The sequence below is a fragment of the Silene latifolia genome, unplaced genomic scaffold, assembly GCF_048544455.1.
Source record: "Silene latifolia isolate original U9 population unplaced genomic scaffold, ASM4854445v1 scaffold_187, whole genome shotgun sequence".
NCBI lineage: Eukaryota > Viridiplantae > Streptophyta > Magnoliopsida > Caryophyllales > Caryophyllaceae > Silene > Silene latifolia.
The window spans coordinates 3,457-22,794 of NW_027413154.1; the positions used below are offsets into that span (position 1 = coordinate 3,457).

Below are 19,338 nucleotides of genomic sequence, written 5' to 3' on the forward strand. Positions count from 1 at the left end.
ACTTCATTTTGGGCATTTGGACTTTGCTTGGGGCTCGAGCCCCCAGTTTGTTGTACACTCCCCTTTTTTGGTTGTATATGATGGCCTGAGTGCCCTTGCTGCTGGGTTGCGTTGCTTGTACCTGCAGGTTAGCTTTGAACAGGTTTGGTAGATGACGGTTTACGCCATTATGCTGCCGAAATTTACATAGAAATCACGTATAACATACATTTGTATATGCATATGACCTAAATTAGCGCAAAACGAATGACTCGAAAGAATGCAAGAGAAAATGCAAAAAATGCAAAAAATTTGCCGAAAATGACTGGACGGTAGGGAGGGTTACCCCTAAAAAAATAAAAAAAAAATAAAAACCTATAAGTTAGAAATGAAATGTCTAAAAAAGAAATAAATGAAATATATAAATGAAATATATAAGTTTTGAAATGAGTTAAATTAAAATGAAAATTATTTCCTAAAATGAAAATATACGAGTGGGTTAAAATGACGAGAATGCTGATATTGCCTTGAAATGCGTGCCTGCGGATTTAGAAAATACGAAATATGGCAATTTTCACGTATTTACCAAAATAATAACCCGTAGGAATAGGAAATTATTCTCTAAGGAATTTAGGAAAGATCCAACGCGGAAAATCACAGAAACCTTGCTGAGGAAGAGGCGCAGCAGGAGCTGCGTCCCTTTGAAGAGGCGCAGCAGGTGCTGCGCCTGTTCCCAGGTGTGTCTAATCTGGCAGATTTTAGGAAACAGAGTTTAGTATAAATAGAGACGTCGATAGAGGTTTTATTCACACAATTATTCCGTCTCTTCTTCGTCTTATTACATAAAATTCTCAATATAATCTTCCATCATGAATACTTTGGAGATTCGTCTAAAGGAGTGGACCAATGAGTTTTCCAACATGGAGAAACACGACATGGGCGCCTATAATCTTAGATCGTTGTTGAGCTTGAAGCTTATCAAAGTTGTCAAACCATTCCTAGATGCTTGTCTTGATTACTGGGACCCGAATTATCATGTTTTTGCGTTCCCTGGAGGCGACATTTGCCCGTTTCCTGAAGAAATTGCTGCGATCGGTGGGTGGAACCCAGAACACTTGCCTGCCATTCCTTCTACTTCGCAAGGGTATAAGAGCAAATTTAGAGACTTGCTTGGGTTGACTAGAATTGAGGTGGACCGTTTAGGGACCTCGAAGGGAGTGCGAATGTTGGACTTCATCGACCGATTCATTAACAGGGCCGACCCCACCATTTCTTATATTGCTAGGCGAAGAGCATTTGGATTTTGTTTGTTGCATGTATATGTCCTTCAAGGGCATGTTAATGAAGACTTGAGAAGTGATCCTCGTCTCCTGGGCCTAGTTGAGCAAATGGAGCTGCGCAGGAGCCCATCTTGTTTATGCTTAGGAGAGATCCTATTGGGCTTGGATAATAGGAAAGCCAATCGCGACCTACCATACTTGGGAAGTCCCATTATTCTGCAGGTAAAAGAACACATTTTTTTTCTTTTCTTTTCTTTCGTTTTTTTTCTTTTTCTTTTCGTTTTTTTTTCTCTTTTTTTCGTTTTTTTGTTCTCTTTTTTTTTTTCTTTTTTTTTTATTTTTTTTTTCTTTTAATACCCGCTTTTGGTAGGTCTGGCTTATGGAGCGTCTTCGATTGATCGAGCCCCCAGTTCATGTTCCATCTTACCATGCTCGTTCGATCGCAATGAGGACCAGGCTTTACATGGTGGACTTCACTCGGGTCTGCAATTATTGGGAGAATAAATTGAAGAGTGATGATGGCCCCTTGATTAGGTGGATTGTACCATGGTGGCACCTCAAATCTGTCACTGGAGTGTCTTCCTTGGATCCTACTCGATCTGTGCGCATTCCTGGCTTGGAATTCATGGTATGCATCTTCCCGGGAAGGCTGATGAGACAGGTTGGAATGAAACAGACAATCCCGAAGCTTGACACCGTCCCGCAGACAGCCGTGGCGCTTACTACTGAGAGAGTGGGCCATTAAATGGGCTCAAAGAAATGTATGGTTCTTGAACTCTTCTCCTAATGCCTTGTGGGTGTCGGACTCCTATCTGCGATGGAGGAAGGCTACTACACCGGAAGAGCGCGAGAGATTGAGGAAGCGTGAGCCCGTTGACTACAAGGTGCGCGAGGTGGAAAAGGAGAAAGAGAAGCATCTGACTGAGGGAGAGGAAGAAGCCGGGTTTCGAGTTGTTCATCCTTCGAAGAAACCGAAGACCTCTCCTGTCGTGGATAAAGTGATTGACAAGAATGGGAAAGTTAGGCCCCGAGAAAGACTGTTGGTGATTAGGTCTGAAGTGGCGCAGGAGCGTCCGGCTCGAGGTCGTGACAAGAAGTATGACAAGAATGACAAGGGCAAAGGGAAGATGGAGGAATAGCCCAAGTCTTTATTATTATTTATTATTATTATTATTGTTATAATAAAAAGGTGGGTTTTTTAGAATCCTAGCCTATTTTTATTTTTATTATGTAGCGTATTATTATTAGAAAGAAAAAAAAAATGAATGAAATAGAAAAGGTTAATTGGTTATGAAACCGTTGTGATCTTCTATTTATTATTCTGGTCGAATTCCAAATGCAATGCAAATGTCCTTCTATTTACATTTTGAAATAAAATGGGTTGTATCCCGTGAAGGATTGCCTACGTATTCATTTAGAAAATGAAATCAAACCCTTGCGCGTAGTTCGAGTAAATGTAAAAGAATAATTGTTCTAAGCAAGAGCTTGTAATGAACTTTAGAAAATAAGCATGAGCTTTTTGCTTACTCTGAAGGTGCAGTTTAGTTTATTCGATGATATGAGGATGACAAATTGTCAAAATGCAAGAGCAGAGTGACATTAGCTTCTTTCAGCTTGGCCAGGGGCCGTTTATTTAGTGCCACAAGAGCGACACGTGAGGTTACGCGAGGCGCGTTTTTGTTCCTATTCTAGGCATAATACCGCTTTAGTTGATCGAGGTTTGTCGGGTTGGCAAATTCGTTCCCATCTAGGTCTGTGATTCTAACCGCACCCCCTGGAAGTATGGATTTGACTAGAAATGGTCCGGCCCAATTAGGTTTGAATTTTCCCCTTGGATCGACAGGTAAAAGAGCTCTAACCGATTTGAGTACTAAGTCTCCTTCCATGATGTTTCTTGGCTTAACCCTTTTTTTGAAAGCTCGTTTGATACGTGCTTGATATGTTTGGACATTATGCAAGGCGCGTAGCCTACGTTCATCCAGGAGGATGAGTTCTTCATATCTATCCCTCTTCCAATCAGCTTCCGGGATTTGACTTTCGAGTAAGATACGCAATGATGGTATTTCTAACTCGATTGTGTACCGCCTCCATGCCGTAGGTCAAATAGAAAGGGGTGGCCCGGTGGGCCCTAACAGATGTGCGATATCCCCACAAAGCAAAGGGTATCTTGCTTGGCCAATCTCGATAGTTGTCAATCATTTTCTTGAGAATCGTGACAACGTTCTTGTTTGCTGCCTCTACCGCGCCATTAGTTTGTGGTCTATAGGGCGAAGAGTGGTGATGCCTGATTTTGTACTTGGCTAGCAATTGCTCAGTCTCAGCTTGGAAATGTGATCCATTATCACTAATGATCTCATGTGGGCAACCGTATCGACAGATGATGTTGTTTTGTATGAACTTTGCCACGTTTTTAGCCGTGAGACTAGTGTAGGAAGCCGTCTCTACCCATTTGGTGAAATAGTCGATTGCCACTAGGATGAAACAGTGACCTCCTGTTCCGGCTGGGGTTATCTTTCCGATTATATCAATTCCCAGTGCGGAAAATGGCCAAGGAGATGTCATTGTATAGAGCAACGAAGGAGGGACATGTTGTACATTCCCGGAGATTTGGCAGTTGTGGCAATGTCTTACATATTTGATGCAATCGGATTCCATTGTGGTCCAATAATACCCCAAACGTGTGATTTTCTTTGCCATCATGGGCCCACTCATGTGAGGACCGCATTCTCCATCGTGAACTGCTTCCATCACTTTCCGTGCCTATGAATGATCAAGGCAACGTAGGATTACACCAAGAGGTGTTCTTTTGTATAACTCTCCTTGCATGAGAACGTATTGGGAAGCTATTAGGCGTATAGCACGTTGTCCCCTTTTGTCCATATCCGGTGGATAGGTACCGTTGAGCTTGAAATCTAGGATTGCTTGGAACCAGGGTTCCTGCGTGATTTCCTCTTCGTCGGTGATTTGGTGGACATAAGCTGGCTCTGACCGTCGTTCGATGCATAAAGGCATTTCCACCATGTCATCTGGCATATTAATCAAAGATGCAAGTTTTGCAAGAGCATCTGCAAATTGATTTTCTTCCCGAGGTAGGTGTAGATAGGTCACGTGATCAAAGAATTGGGCAACTTGGTCTATTCTGGCTTGATAAGATGCTAGGCTTTCGCTTCGGATCTTCCAAGATCCCGTAACTTGATTGATGATCAGGGATGAATCCCCATGTACTCGGAGGTTTTTAATGCCTAAGCTCACTGCCGCTTGTAGTCCAATGAGACAAGTCGATTCTAGCGTTGTTTGTCACCTCGAAGTCGAGTTTGACAGAGATTGGTGTATGCTCGCCTTCAGGAGAAATGAGCAACACTCATATTCCAAATCCTCTTAAGTTTGATGCTCCATCCAAGTAAAGGTCCCAGGAGTCTACATCGGTCTGGAGTATATCCTCATCTGGAAATGACCAAGTATCTATTGTTTGTGCATCATCGATGGGATTTTCTGCGAAGAAATCGGCAACGGCGCGCCTTTTTATAACTTTCAGAGGCACGTATTTGAGGTCGAACTCTGAGAGAATCAAAGTCCATCTTGCCAGGCGTCCGTTGAGGACGGGTTTCTCGAAGAGGTATTTGACTGGATCCATTTTGGAGTATATTTTGACGGAGTAGCTAAGCATGTAATGGCGTAGCTTCTTCGTTGCCCACACAAGAGCGAGGCATGTCTTTTCGAGTTGTGAGTATTTGCACTCGTACTCCAAGAACTTCTTACTAAGGTAGTAGATATCCCTTTCCTCCTTTCCTACGGTTTGAGCTAGCATGGCACCCATGGCTGTTTCGATTACTGTGAGATATAAACCAAGAGGTTGATCTCGTTAGGGTAGCATGAGTACTGGTGGTTTAGCTAATATCTCCTTGATTCGGTCAAATGCCTTTTGACATTCATCATCCCACATGGTGTGATTCGTTTTCTTGAGCTTTTTGAAGATAGGTTCACAAATCATGGTGAGTTTCGATATGAATCGACTTATATATTGCACTTTTCCCAGCAATCCTCTGACTTCTTTTTCCGTTTGAGGTTGTGGCATTTCGATCAGAGCCTTGATCTTGGAAGGGTCTATTTATATACCTCGTTGGCTAACAACGTATCCCAGGAGTTTTCCAGATGTTACTCTGAATGCGCACTTCTGAGGATTGAGTCTCATGTTGTACTTTCGCAGCCTTGAGAAAATTTTGCGAAGGTTCGCAATATGCCCTTCTCTATCCTTGGACTTGACAATCATGTCGTCTACGTATACCTCAACTTCTTTGTGCATCATGTCATGTAAGAGTGTAGTTGCGGTGCGTTGATTAAACCAAACGGCATGACCGTATAGCAATAGGTTCCCCATTGAGTGACAAAGGCGGTCTTATGCATGTCTTCTAGGGCCATCTTGATTTGGTTATAACCCGCGTACCCATCCATGAAGGATAGTAATGCATGATCTGCGGTATTGTCCACCAATATGTCAATATGTGGTAGAGGGAAGACATCTTTAGGACTTGCTTTGTTTAAGTCCCTAAAATCAACACAAACACGGATTCTCCCATCCTTTTTGGCTACAGGTACTATGTTGGCTACCCAGTCAGAATACTCGGAAACTTTGATGAACCCGGCTTTGAATTGCTTATCTACTTCTTCTTTAATCTTGAGAGCCCATTCTGTTATCATTCGACGAAGCTTCTGTTTCACGGGTTTGAAACCTTGCTTAATCGGGATTCTATGCTCGGCGATATCCCTGTCGATCCCCGGCATGTCTTTTTAGGACCACGCGAAGACGTCTTTTGTAATACTCCGTATTTATGTCTTGGGGGTACTCTATCGAGTAGCCCTTACTCTGTCGAGTAAGGGCAAGTTGCGAAGATAAACAGTTTCTGACCTGTTGGGCACTCGATTGAGTAGCTGGGGCACTCGATCGAGTAGGGGGTACTCGATCGAGTACCTTGGGTACTCGATCGAGTGTCCGGTTTATCGGGGGTTTTTCTCGGGTTTTGTTTATTACGCGATTAAGGTATTTAAACATATTCGTCTTTATTCTAAATCACTTTTTACAAAACCTAAAACCTATTTAAGAGAGAAAGCAACTAGTCTTCTTCCTAATCGCGTTCTTGACAATTCCCGGAGTTTAGACGGTCAGTTTGTATCGTAGTTCGCGTCGTTGGATTCCTTGCGTCGAGGGTAAGCTTTTAATATAATTTATATTATGTTTTGTTAAGATTGATGAAACCCTAATTTAGGAATTGGGGGTTTTTATGAGTAGTAATTGAATGGTAGCATCTATGTGTTGTATGGTAGGAGGAGAATTCGTAGAGGAGCCGTTTTGATACAGCTGTAGATACCGTCTGCGTGTTGTGCTTTCCGGTAGGATTTCTACAAAAGTATTAGTCCCATAATGGGATATTGGTGATGTGCTGTAGCTAGTTGTTTGATATGATGATTGTGTTTGTGATTGTGATTGTGTTTGGTTGTCCATGGCTCTCGAGATGCGTTCTCGGCTGAGTGGGGTCACTTGCGGGAGTGATCTCACGCCCTAGTTTCGCCCTTCGTGGAACCCGCCACGAAAGGGGATGTGCACATTAATGGACGGGGTTATCGCTCGTACGATGAGCGGGGCTTAGGTGGGAATTTGCGGTCCCCCATTGGCGGGGTGGTCCAAAGTGGACGATCAAGATTGAGATGATGGGAGTTGGTGGTGTGTGTGTGTGTGTGGCGATTCAAATTTGCATTCTGTTTGTCTTATTATTGTTGTCTATATTGATTGTGTGATTAGTCTTCGACCTCGGTGTTGTTTTGTAAAACTGCGGTGATCCATTCGGGGATGGTGAGCAGATATTGAGCAGGTATTGAGATGAGTACGGGGATAGCTGGGATGGCCACGACATGACGATAGAGTCTTCCATTTGTAGTTTAGCTTTTATTTACATTTCGTTGAGAACAGATAGTTTGGAATAATGTATTGTACTTTCAGTTTGGTTTCGAGGATTGTATTTATCATTAAACTATTTATAATAAATGTTGTTTCCGTTTTGTCTATTTGATTATCATACCTCGGGCGACCGAGATGGTGATGTCTTCATACCTGAGTGGTCCTGGTAAGGCACTTGGAGTATGGGGGTGTTACAAATGGTATCAGAGCGACGATCCTGAAACCTGTAACCAATGAACTTAATGAACATAGGTAGTCAATTAAAATGAACCCGGGGTAAAAGTCGTAGGAGCTAGTGCAAAGGCTTGGGAGACGTCCTAAAGTCGCAAGGGGTCGCCCTACAACTTTGAACCGGTTACATGGGGGAATGTGTGTGTTGAGTCATGTGTGTGCTTAGTAACTTGCGTAACAATGTGATGGAATGTGTTGATGGTCGTATGTTCGAGTTGGAAGTTGATGAGATAAAAGAAAAGTGATGTTATATATATATATATATATAGATATTGTTGATGAAATGATAGCATGATGGAATGTTTACAACGTGGCAATTAATAGCATGATTGATATGATATAATGTGATTTATAAAGTTAGCATGTTAGTATATGACGTAATATGCGGGTAGCTATTACGTATGGGTGGTACTTGATCGAGTGAGGCTGACTCGATCGGGTAGGTTTTTGACGATTTTGAGTCCAGAATCGCGTTTTGGGGCACTCGATCGAGTAACTAGGGGTACTCGATCGAGTAGGGGGTCACTCGATCGAGTAGCCTAGATACTCGATCGAGTGGGTTAGAGATCAGAAGGTCTGTTTGGTTCTGGAGTTCGGGTACTCGATCGAGTACATGGGGGCACTCGATCGAGTAGCCCGTTACTCGATCGAGTGGGTTTGGATACTCGATCGAGTAGGTGCTGGGCAGCGCGTTTTCGTGTTTTGGGGTTTAGAACGTGTGTTTATGTTTACCCTTTTTTTGTATAGCTTCAAGATGCCGCCCAAGAGAAATGCCTTGTATGCGAGAGCTGAGCTTATGACTACGGACGACATCGTCAAGATGTTAGAGCACCAGGACGCTCTTCCGAGACCCTGAAGAGAGTGAATGAGGACAAGGATAAGAGTAAGGAGAAGGAGGTTGACCATGCTAAAGTCAGCCTCTATATTGCGAGGTTTAATCCGAAGGAGTATAAGGGAGTTGAGGAGCCTAATCTTCTAGATAGTTGGCTGAGGGAGATGGAGAACATACTAGATTTAGTTCGTTGTCCTGATGAGATGAGAGTGGATCAGGCTGCATTTTATCTGAGGGAGGCAGCTGGCAAGTGGTGGGACTCAGTGAAAGTGAGTGCCAAGGAGATATATACCAACCAGGGGTTACCCGCTATACCTTGGGAGGAGTTTCGTAGGGTTTGTGAGGAAGGAGTTCGTGCGAACATGTGAGGAGTAAGTTGAGAGAGGAGTTCGACAAGTTTAAGATGACCGCTTGAGATGTACGTGGGCGAGTACTACAGGCAGTTCAATGAGAAATCTAGATATCTTTGAGGATATGGGTTTGAGTGAGGAGAATCGGCTTTGAGGTTTGAGAGAGGGCTAACCACGAAAATTATGGATAAGTTACCCGTGGGAGTCCTTGCGATGTAAAGGAAGCATATGAGAGGGTGGGGAGAGCCGAGAGGCTAGTGGAGATGGCTCGGGAGAGGTCGGGTGGAGAGAAGAGGAAGTCGGAGAGCGAGGGTGGTGGCCAATCTGATTTCAAGAAAGGCAACCACAATCAATCCGAGGGGTTTTCTTCGGGTCCGGGTTTAGTCTTTGGAACTTCCTTTGGGAGAGAGGCCGTGGGAGTGTGAGCAATAGGCCGGGGAGTGACTGCTTTGGTTGTGGTGGCGTAGGCCACAAGAGACATGAGTGCACGAGTGCACCGGGATCTTTCCGAGAGACTGCGCGAGCTTCGCGAGCAACATGACCGGCGGGATCATGGCCAAACCGGGAGGTCGGAGCTACCGAGTGGAGGCAACCGCAACGGCGGTAATTCTTATCGAAGACACCGACGAACAACAACAACAACAATCGGGGTCGGGTGCTAAGCCGACCGCATCGCCCGATCTTGTCCGGGAGGTGGGCGGAAGACCGATGGCAAGTTGTTCATGATGGACAAGAAGGCAGCTGAGGAAGATGCGCACGTTATCACCGGTACATTTCTTGTTGATGGTGTTCCTACGTTTGTTTTGTTTGATTCGGGGGCTTCTCAGTCGTTTGTGTCTTCGAGTCATGTAAAACAGTTGGGTTTGAGAGTATATGAGTCTGTTAGGGAACAAGTTTTCATACCTTCGGGAGAGTCTGTATCGTGTGGGAGGTTGTTTAGAGATGTATCCTTGATAGTTGGGCAAGTCGATTTCCCTGTAGACTTGCTAGAGTTTTCTTTTAATGGTTTTGAGATGATAGTTGGGATGGATTGGTTAGGAAAGTATAAAGCTAAGATAGACTGTCATCAAAAGAAAGTGTCCCTAAGAGGCCCTAAGGGTGTTAGTGTGTCTTACCGTGGGTTTCTAGTCAAACCCAAAGTTAAGTTGATTGCAGCTGTCACCTTGAAGTCGTATCTGAGGAAGGGATGTCCTCTGATTTTGTGCCATGTGAGAGATGACCGGATAGAGAGCCCGGCAGTTGACGAGATACCAGTGGTGGGAGAGTTTGCAGATGTTTCTCCAGAGGAGATTCCGGGGTTGCCACCGAAGAGGGAGATAGATTTCACCGTTGAGTTGAAGCCAGGGACGGGGCCAATCTCTAAGGCACCGTATCGTATGGGTCCTAAGGAGATGGAGGAGCTTAGGAAGCAGTTGGATGATTTGATAGAGAAGGGATACATTAGACCAAGTGTATCGCCTTGGGGAGCACCAGTTCTTTTCGTGAAGAAGAAAGATGGGAGTTTGAGGCTGTGCATAGATTACAGAGAGTTGAACCGTGTGACGATAAAGAACAAGTATCCTTTGCCAAGGATAGATGACCTGTTTGATCAGTTGAGTGGTGCAACAGTCTTTTCTAAGATTGATTTGAGGTCGGGGTACCATCAGGTGAAGATTAGAGATGTGGACATACCGAAGACAGCTTTCACGTCGAGGTATGGCCATTATGAGTATGTGGTGATGCCGTTTGGGTTGTCTAATGCGCCTCTAGCGGTGTTTATGGATCTGATGAATAGGATCTTCAGACAGTTCTTGGACCAGTTCGTGGTGGTGTTTATCGATGATATCTTAGTCTACTCTAAGACTAAGGAGGAGCATGAGGAGCATCTGAGGATCGTGTTGCAGACTTTGAGGGATCATGAGTTGTATGCTAAGTTGTCCAAGTGTGAGTTTTGGTTGGAGAAAGTTGCTTTTCTGGGGCATGTAATCTCTAAAGATGGGGTAGCTGTGGATCCGGCGAAGATAGAGGCAGTGACAAAGTGGGAAGCACCAAAGAATGTTGCTGAAGTGAGAAGTTTCTTGGGTTTAGCTGGATACTACAGACGGTTCGTGAAAGATTTCTCCAAGATAGCTAGACCGATGACAGCGTTGATGAGGAAAGAGAACAGGTTTCGTTGGGATGAGAGTTGTGAGACGGCGTTCCAAACATTAAAGGAGCGTTTGACCACAGCTCCTGTCCTCGCATTACCTGAGGGGAGCGAGAATTTCGAGGTTTATACGGATGCCTCGAAGAATGGGTTGGGATGTGTGTTGATGCAGAATGGTAAAGTAATTGCCTATGCTTCTAGGCAGTTGAAGCCTTATGAGGAGAACTACCCTACTCATGATCTGGAGTTGGGTGCAGTGGTGTTTGCTCTCAAGATTTGGAGACATTACCTTTATGGAGCAATCTTTAAGGTATTTTCTGATCACAAGAGTCTCAAGTACATCTTCACGCAGAAGGAGTTGAACATGAGACAGAGGAGGTGGATGGAGTTGATTGGCGACTATGACATGGAAATAATCTACCATGAAGGGAAGGCAAACGTTGTAGCTGATGCTTTGAGTAGGAAGAGTGTACATTCCTTATGTACGGCTCTATCTTTGATGAGGCTGAGAGATGAGGTAGCGAGCTTTGGGATACATATGATGCAGAAAGGAGATGCCATGGGTGATATGACAGTACATATAGAGTTTTATGGTGATATTCGGGATAAGCAGGCTTTGGATCCTAAGATAGTGGAGTGGAGAGCTGGAGTAGAGAAAGGGACAGTGTCCCGCTTTTCCATTCATACAGATGGTAGCTTGAGGTTTGATGGTAGATGGTGTGTTCCTAATGATGAGGAGTTGAAAAAGACAATCATGACAGAAGCGCATTGCACACCATATTCAGTTCATCCGGGTGGAGACAAGCTTTACAAAGATTTGAAGAAGACGTTTTGGTGGCACAGGATGAAGAAAGAGACAGTGAGTTTGTGTCCGTTGTTTGACATGCCAGAGAGTTAAAGGGGAACAAAGAAGACCACAAGGCAAGGTTCAGTCCTTGGAGGTGCCTGAGTGGAAGTGGGAATCCATTTCCATGGATTTCATTGTGGGTTTGCCGAAGAGTCAACAAGGTAACAATATGATTTGGGTGATAGTAGATCGTCTGACCAAGTCAGCTCACTTTGTTCCAATGAAAGATACATGGACTAAGGCACAATTGGCTATGGCCTATCGAAAGAACGTGCTGAAGTTACATGGAGTCCCTAAGGACATAGTGTCTGACAGAGATGCGAGGTTTATATCGAGGTTTTGGAAGGAGTTGCAGGAATCGTTGGGAACAGCTTTGAAGATGAGTACAAAGACATTTCATCCCTGCGACAGATGGGATGACCGAGAGAACAATCAAGACCCTTGAGGATATGTTGCGAGCTTGTGTGATGGATTTTGGTGGTAGCTGGGAGCAGAGGTTGGACTTGATAGAATTTTCTTACAACAACAAACGGCTATCACACCAAAGTATAGGTATGGCACCGTTTGAGGCTTTGTATGGGAGGAGATGTAGGAGTCCAATTTGTTGGGACGATAGTGCTGAGGCAGTGGTTTTAGGACCAGAGATGGTACATGAGATGGTGGAACAGATTAAGATGATCAGGGAACGGATGAGAGCAGCCCAGGATCGACAAAAGAGTTATGCAGATCTACATCGTCGGGACATAGAGTTTCAGGTTGGGGACAAGGTTCTTCTGAAAGTGTCTCCTATGCGCGGAGTTATGAGATTTGGGAAGAAAGGCAAGCTAAGTCAGAAGTTTATAGGGCCTTATGAGATCTTAGAGCGAGTTGGGGAAGTTGCTTATCGTTTGGCTTTACCGGCTGCGTTGGAGAGAGTACATAATGTGTTTCATGTATCGCAGCTGCGGAAGTATGTGAGTGACCCGTCACATGTGTTGGAGGCAGAGAGCTTAGAGCTGGATGAGTCTTTATCATATCTTGAGGTACCTAAGCAGATCCTAGACCGAAAGGTTAGAAAGACCAGGAGTGGTGAGACAGTTTTGCTTAAGATCATTTGGTCTAACCACGAGACCGAGGAAGCTACATGGGAGGCAGAGGATATCATGAAAGAGCGTTACCCCTTTCTTTTTGATCAGGTATGTGTGTTTACGGGGACGTAACCTTGTTTCTTTTAGGGGGGTAGGAGATGATCGCGAGCAGTTTTTTAAGGGTTTTATGCACCTTTTTGTATGTTGCGTCGGTAGGTTGTCGGGATGAGTTGGATAAGTAGCGTGTTTTATGTTGAGTTTTGTTTTGGTTGTTGAGTCGGTAATGTTTTGGAGTACCTTTGTTTTAGTAGTGGTTTGAACTTCGGGGACGAAGTTCCTTTTAAGGAGGGAAGACTGTAATACTCCGTATTTATGTCTTGGGGGGTACTCTATCGAGTAGCCCTTACTCTGTCGAGTAAGGGCAAGTTGCGAAGATAAACAGTTTCTGACCTGTTGGGCACTCGATCGAGTAGCTGGGGCACTCGATCGAGTAGGGGGGTACTCGATCGAGTACCTTGGGTACTCGATCGAGTGTCCGGTTTATCGGGGGTTTTTCTCGGGTTTTGTTTATTACGCGATTAAGGTATTTAAACATATTCGTCTTTATTCTAAATCACTTTTTACAAAACCTAAAACCTGTTTAAGAGAGAAAGCAACTAGTCTTCTTCCTAATCGCGTTCTTGACAATTCCCGGAGTTCAGACGGTCAGTTTGTATCGTAGTTCGCGTCGTTGGATTCCTTGCGTCGAGGGTAAGCTTTTAATATAATTTATATTATGTTTTGTTAAGATTGATGAAACCCTAATTTAGGAATTGGGGGTTTTTATGAGTAGTAATTGAATGGTAGCATCTATGTGTTGTATGGTAGGAGGAGAATTCGTAGAGGAGCCGTTTTGATACAGCTGTAGATACCGTCTGCGTGTTGTGCTTTCCAGGTAGGATTTCCTACTCAGTATTAGTCCCATAATGGGATATTGGTGATGTGCTGTAGCTAGTTGTTTGATATGATGATTGTGTTTGTGATTGTGATTGTGTTTGGTTGTCTATGGCTCTCGAGATGCGTTCTCGGCTGAGTGGGGTCACTTGCGGGAGTGATCTCACGCCCTAGTTTCGCCCTTCGTGGAACCCGCCACGAAAGGGGATGTGCACATTAATGGACAGGGTTATCGCTCGTACGATGAGCGGGGCTTAGGTGGGAACGGCTGCGGTCCCCAGCGCGGTGTGGTCCGGTGGACGATCGAGTATTGAGATGATGGGAGTTGGTGGTGTGTGTGTGTGTGTGGCAGTTCAGCTGTCTGTTTGTCTTATTATTGTTGTCTATATTGATTGTGTGATTAGTACTGACCCCGGTGTTGTTTTGTAAAACCTGCGGTGATCCATTCGGGGATGGTGAGCAGATATTGAGCAGGTATAGAGATGAGTACGGGGATAGCTGGGATGGCCACGACATGACGATAGAGTCTTCCGCTGTAGTTTAGCTTTTATTTACATTTCAGTTGAGAACAGATAGTTTGGAATAATGTATTGTACTTTCAGTTTGGTTTCGAGGATTGTATTTATCATTAAACTATTTATAATAAATGTTGTTTCCGTTTTGTCTATTTGATTATCATACCTCGGGCGACCGAGATGGTGATGTCTTCATACCTGAGTGGTTCTGGTAAGGCACTTGGAGTATGGGGGTGTTACATCTTTGAACTCGTGTAGGAGGTCTATGAAACTGGCCCTTTCGGTAGGGCTCTAGGTAGTCCCTATCCTAAGTTCTTGGGGTTCTAGTTCGGTTCCTACTTTGATGGGTTCAGTGTTCTCTATTACGGGTCCCCCTTCCCCCTCCTGTAGTATTTCTTTGGCTATGTAGGGAGGTATCTCAATTGAGTCTGGGTTTGGGTCATCCTCAGTATCATCGTAAACAGAATTGCACTCAAGATAACACAAAGAGTAAGCAGAACCTGATTTATTCATATTAAAGTTTGAGAAAAGTTGAAACAAAGAAGCCATCTGATCCGTGGTCAGTGGCGGTAAAGGGACAGTTGTTGGGACATTTCCCGAACTACTGTTGTTATTTGAAGCTAAGCTAAGAGAGACAAAGGGAATGGGGATGACGACAGGAGGAGACTCCTTAGTGAATTCTCTAGACTTCGACTCTGACTCCGACTCTGACTCTGACTCGAATTCATCGTCTTCTGGTTCTCCTTTGAACATCTCTCCTTCTCCAGTGGTGAGTTTGAAGAGTCTTCCTTGATTGTTGGTCCACTTGATTGATTTTCTCCATCCTTTCTGCTGGTTCGCGTTAGTTTCTGTGATTAAAGCGGTAGTGTAACACCCCACGGTAATTGAAGAGGTCCAGTGATAGGCTTAAATGACTAGTGCTTAAAGGGATTGGAAGTACTACTCATATCAACAAAGTGCACTTTCTTTTATGGTCATCCATGTGAAAGAACTCCAAAGTTAAGCGTGCTTGGCTGGGAGTAGTCTTAGGATAGGTGACCTCCTGGGAAGGTTTCCGGGATGCGCATGAGTGAGGAGAAAATGCGCTATAAAGGACCCGTGTTGATCTGTGGGCCATGTACACAGCCTGGTGAGCTATCATAAGTAACCGCTCCCGACCCGGTTTGGGCCGGGGTGTTACAGGTAGGGTTGAAGTGATCATCTTGAAGTATCATGGTAATGATCTCATCGTGCGCGGCTTTAACAAATCGATCTTCTCCAAATAGTAGACTAACAGCTTGTTTGTTTAAGCAAGGTGCTTGACGGGCTTTGACGGTAGGAGCTGTTTCTGGAGGAATGAAGTAGCAATCGTGAAAGATCTCGATTCCGGCTAGCTTCCTTCCGAGATAGTGCCAAGGCTCGGGAAATCCGTGAAAGAGTTCTTGACTTCCTTCCCTAACAAAGTATCCATTTAGTGTAGGGAAATATGATCGCATTTGGACTCCTACGTGCTTACGGCTTTGAACTTGAGCGAGCATTTCGAGAACTTCCTCTTTAGTAGGTTTGTACCCTAGTCCAAGTGGTATCCTCTTTGAGTTGCCTTCCTTGTAGGGCGCGAAGGTGTTTCTTCGCGGACACCTTGATTGGTAGGGGTCCAATCCGACTCTTTCATGCCTAATTTGTATGCTGTTTTGAGGGGTATGACGTTGACTGCAGAGCCATCATCCACCAAGGTCATTGGCAGATTCTTCTTTAAGCAAACGACAGTGATGTAGAGAGCTAAGTTATGACTAGCGCCAAAGGGTGGCAAATCTTCGTCTGAGAAAGTAATAGGATTACTTAACTTTGGTGATTCTTGGAAGACCAAGTTGACTACATCGTCGGGTGTGGAATTATGTGCTACATTTAGCTTGGCCAAAGCTTGCAGTAAAGCTTGGCGATGTGGGAATGAGCTTGCTACTAGTTGCCAGACTGAAAGATCAGCCTTTGTCTTCTGTAATTGCTTGAGTAAATGATCGGTGGAGTCATCTTCGTTATCATTTGGTGTGACAACGTTGGTTGGACCGTTTTGAGTAGTGCTTTGATATGGACGCCCCGAACGAGTTAGGTGGTCCACATCTTGGTGTTCTCCATTTTAGACTATCTCCTTGACTAGGGAGTTTTCAATGAGGTACTCGTCTTCATCATTATCGGCCCATACTCCATTGATTGTGGCTAATTCCCTCATTCTCATGATCTCGTCCTCTAATTGTGTGACTTGGTCGACTAGTTTATCAACCACGGTGACTACTTCTTGCATAGTAGCATTTTGAGAGAAAGTTAGTGGCACATGTTCTTTAGGTGTCGTATTGGGGTCACGTAAGGTTGTTTCCAATTCCCAAACTTGCCTATCCACGCTCCTCGCCCATGTGATGAAGTTGGAAATGGTAGGGGAGATGGTAGAGTAGAACCCTTCATTCTCGATCGCGTGGATCTCATCTTCAGTTGGAGAAATGAGGTGTGAACAATCTAAGGTAGATTCTTCACTTGTGATCACTAGAATCCCAAGAGGGTTCTGAGTGTTGTTGGGTTTACCTCCCGGCGGTATTGGTAGTCGACCATCCTCGATCATGTCTTGAAGCACATTTTTCAATTTGTAGCATTTTTCTGTGTCATGCCCCTTACCCCTATGGTATTCACAGTACGAGTTCTCATCCCAGAACTTGGATTTCTTTTCGGGTTCAGGAGTAGGTCCTATGGGTTGTAGTTTGCCTTGCTTCATTAACCTCTTTAGAGCGTTGGAGTAAGTGTCCCCAAGGTTCGTAAATTTCCTCGGTGGGGTACTCTTCTTGGATGGCTCGAGAAGGTTAACTTCACCGGTCTTGCTAGTGGAGCCGTATGAACGACTTGTTGAGCCTTGATATCCTCGACCTACCGTTTTGGACAAGAGCCCTTTACGGATGTCATCTTCAATCCTTGTTCCTAGTACGGTTAAGTCCTTGAAACTTTTGATGTTTTGATATCTAAAATGGTTGGCATAAATGGGTTTTAGATTTTCCACGAACTTCTCTACAAGGGTAGCCTCATCTGGGCGTTCAACTAGTTGGGTACTAGTCTTCCTCCAATTACTTAGGAAGTCGGTGAAACCTTCTTTGTCATTTTGGGTAAGAACCTCCAGAGTGCGCATGTTAACTTGGATCTCAGCATTATCCGCGTATTGCTTAGAAAACTCGATCGCGGCATCTTCCCAAGTAGCGATCTTCTTGTGCTCTAAAGAGTAGAACCATTATTTTGGGATGGTGTCAAGAGATGAAGGAAAGATCCTCGAGAACATCTCGGGTTTGATGCCTTTGATAGACATGTAATCCTTAAAGGCACGGATGTGGTTCAAAGGGTTCTCGCGTCCCTTGAATTTAGGAATATCCGTCATGTTGAAGTTGGTTGGCAATTTGGAATTTACGGCCTCATACTTGCGATTATTCTCCCTATAAATGTCATCCCCTTTAAGGTACATCAATTGCTCCTCTAAGTATTGGAGTCTTTTCTCAGTTGCAGTCATTCCCATGGGAGGGTTTTCATCCCTGAAGTCATTCACGAAGTCATCAACGACTTCACTTTCCCGAGGGGGCAACCTCGTTTCTAGGGTATACATTCGGCCCTCGATGGTGTCAAGGCGGTCATGCACTTGGTCTTGAGTAACTTGGATTTGAGCTAACGCGGCTAGGATTCGATCATTACCATCTTGAAGTTGATTGAAGTTCACGTCACTTGTTTCAGGCATCTTGGAAACTGGATAAGAGATCGATGACGAATCAAAACACGATCGACCACTCTAACACACTTACTAAGAAAGAAATGTTTTGACTTGTGAAGTGGGTGTGTGCCACTTGTGTTGAGTGAGCTTTGAAGAAAAGACAAGATTTGAAAAATGTTGGTCCTAGTCAACTATAGTGTAGTTGTAGGAGTGGACTCGAAGTGAGGTTTTGGAATGGGCTTGGGCCCGAAATTTTGACTCGACAAATGGACGGAGTTTTGACTCGGTTTTGCGCTAATCAATGGCCTTTTCGAAATTTTCATGTTAAAAAGGGATTTGATTTTACAAAAATCGTCATGGTTTCGTTTAGAAACGGTGATCACGTAAGTTACAAACATTTATACAAGCATTATAACGGGATGCTGAGTGCATTTAAAAGGGTTTTGGTTTAAAGGGTGGGTTGCCATACCGAACAATCAAACCCGAAGTCTGTGGAAAGGCTCGTACCAAAAAAGAGTAAGGCCGATTCCTAGTCCATTTCCTCAAGTAGTGAAGGTCCTTGATACAAACAAGAGTAAGCATCATGGTATGGATGACGTCAATCGCTATCCATCCTTAGGCCCAAATAAGAATTACGACCGTTTAGACGGGACGATTGGTCGAATGGGTTGGGTTGGGCCTAGGAAGGCCGAATAAAACGGTCTAGGAAGACCGAGTTATGAAAACCGACAATTGTCTTGTACAAACTATTCCCTAACCTTGTTCAAGTTTCACCCTTTTGGCTACACGTAAGTGTATTATCCCCAGTGAGTCGCCAAAGCGTGGACATGGGCCACGGGGCGCTTGGGAAGAACAAGCGTTTGCATTTTGTGGAGTCGCCACCAATTTATTGTGGAAAATTGGAAACCGTTCGAATACCTCGTGTCATGTCAAGACACAAAGTAGTGACATGAACACTAACGAATCATTACCCTTAGCATTCTATGTCTAGAATGACTCTCGTGGATGCCAATGAACACGGATGTTCACAGAGATCTGGAGTAAGGGGTGAGGGTACGTATTAGGAAGCTCTTTTGATCGAACACCTAATCCCGCCCGCCTCGATAGCGACCTTTACTAATGATTAGGGACATCATATGTACTCGATATATCGTCGATTATATGCATGCAATGCAACATCCAAGTTTTAATCCTAGCATGTGAAGATTAGACTAAGTCGATGAGACATGTAATTTATCATACAATAAATGTCGAAGTAGGATTTAATGCTCAATTACATGTGAAAACATACAAATGATACAAGAAATATGATAGATATAATAATGAAAATTACAATAATGAAAATTACAATAATTACATTGGGTTCATTTATTTATGTCGAAAATACCTTTAAAACGGATAATTTGAGAAAAAGAATAAAAGAATGAATTAACGAACAAATCAGTAGGTGATAATACGGTTAATAGTTAATTATACGTAAGCTAATTAAACTAAGTCAAGGCAGAACGGAAGTT

The 19,338-nt window shown here is 44.0% G+C and overlaps 1 long non-coding RNA gene across 1 annotated transcript; it reads left to right on the forward strand.

Moving 5' to 3' along the window:
- The first annotated feature begins 13,506 nt into the window (after positions 1-13,506).
- Positions 13,507-14,264, forward strand: LOC141638141 (uncharacterized). Its single transcript, XR_012542022.1, has 2 exons — positions 13,507-13,598; positions 14,061-14,264. It is a non-coding gene; the product is annotated as an uncharacterized LOC141638141 (long non-coding RNA).
- The last annotated feature ends 5,074 nt before the right edge of the window (positions 14,265-19,338 follow it).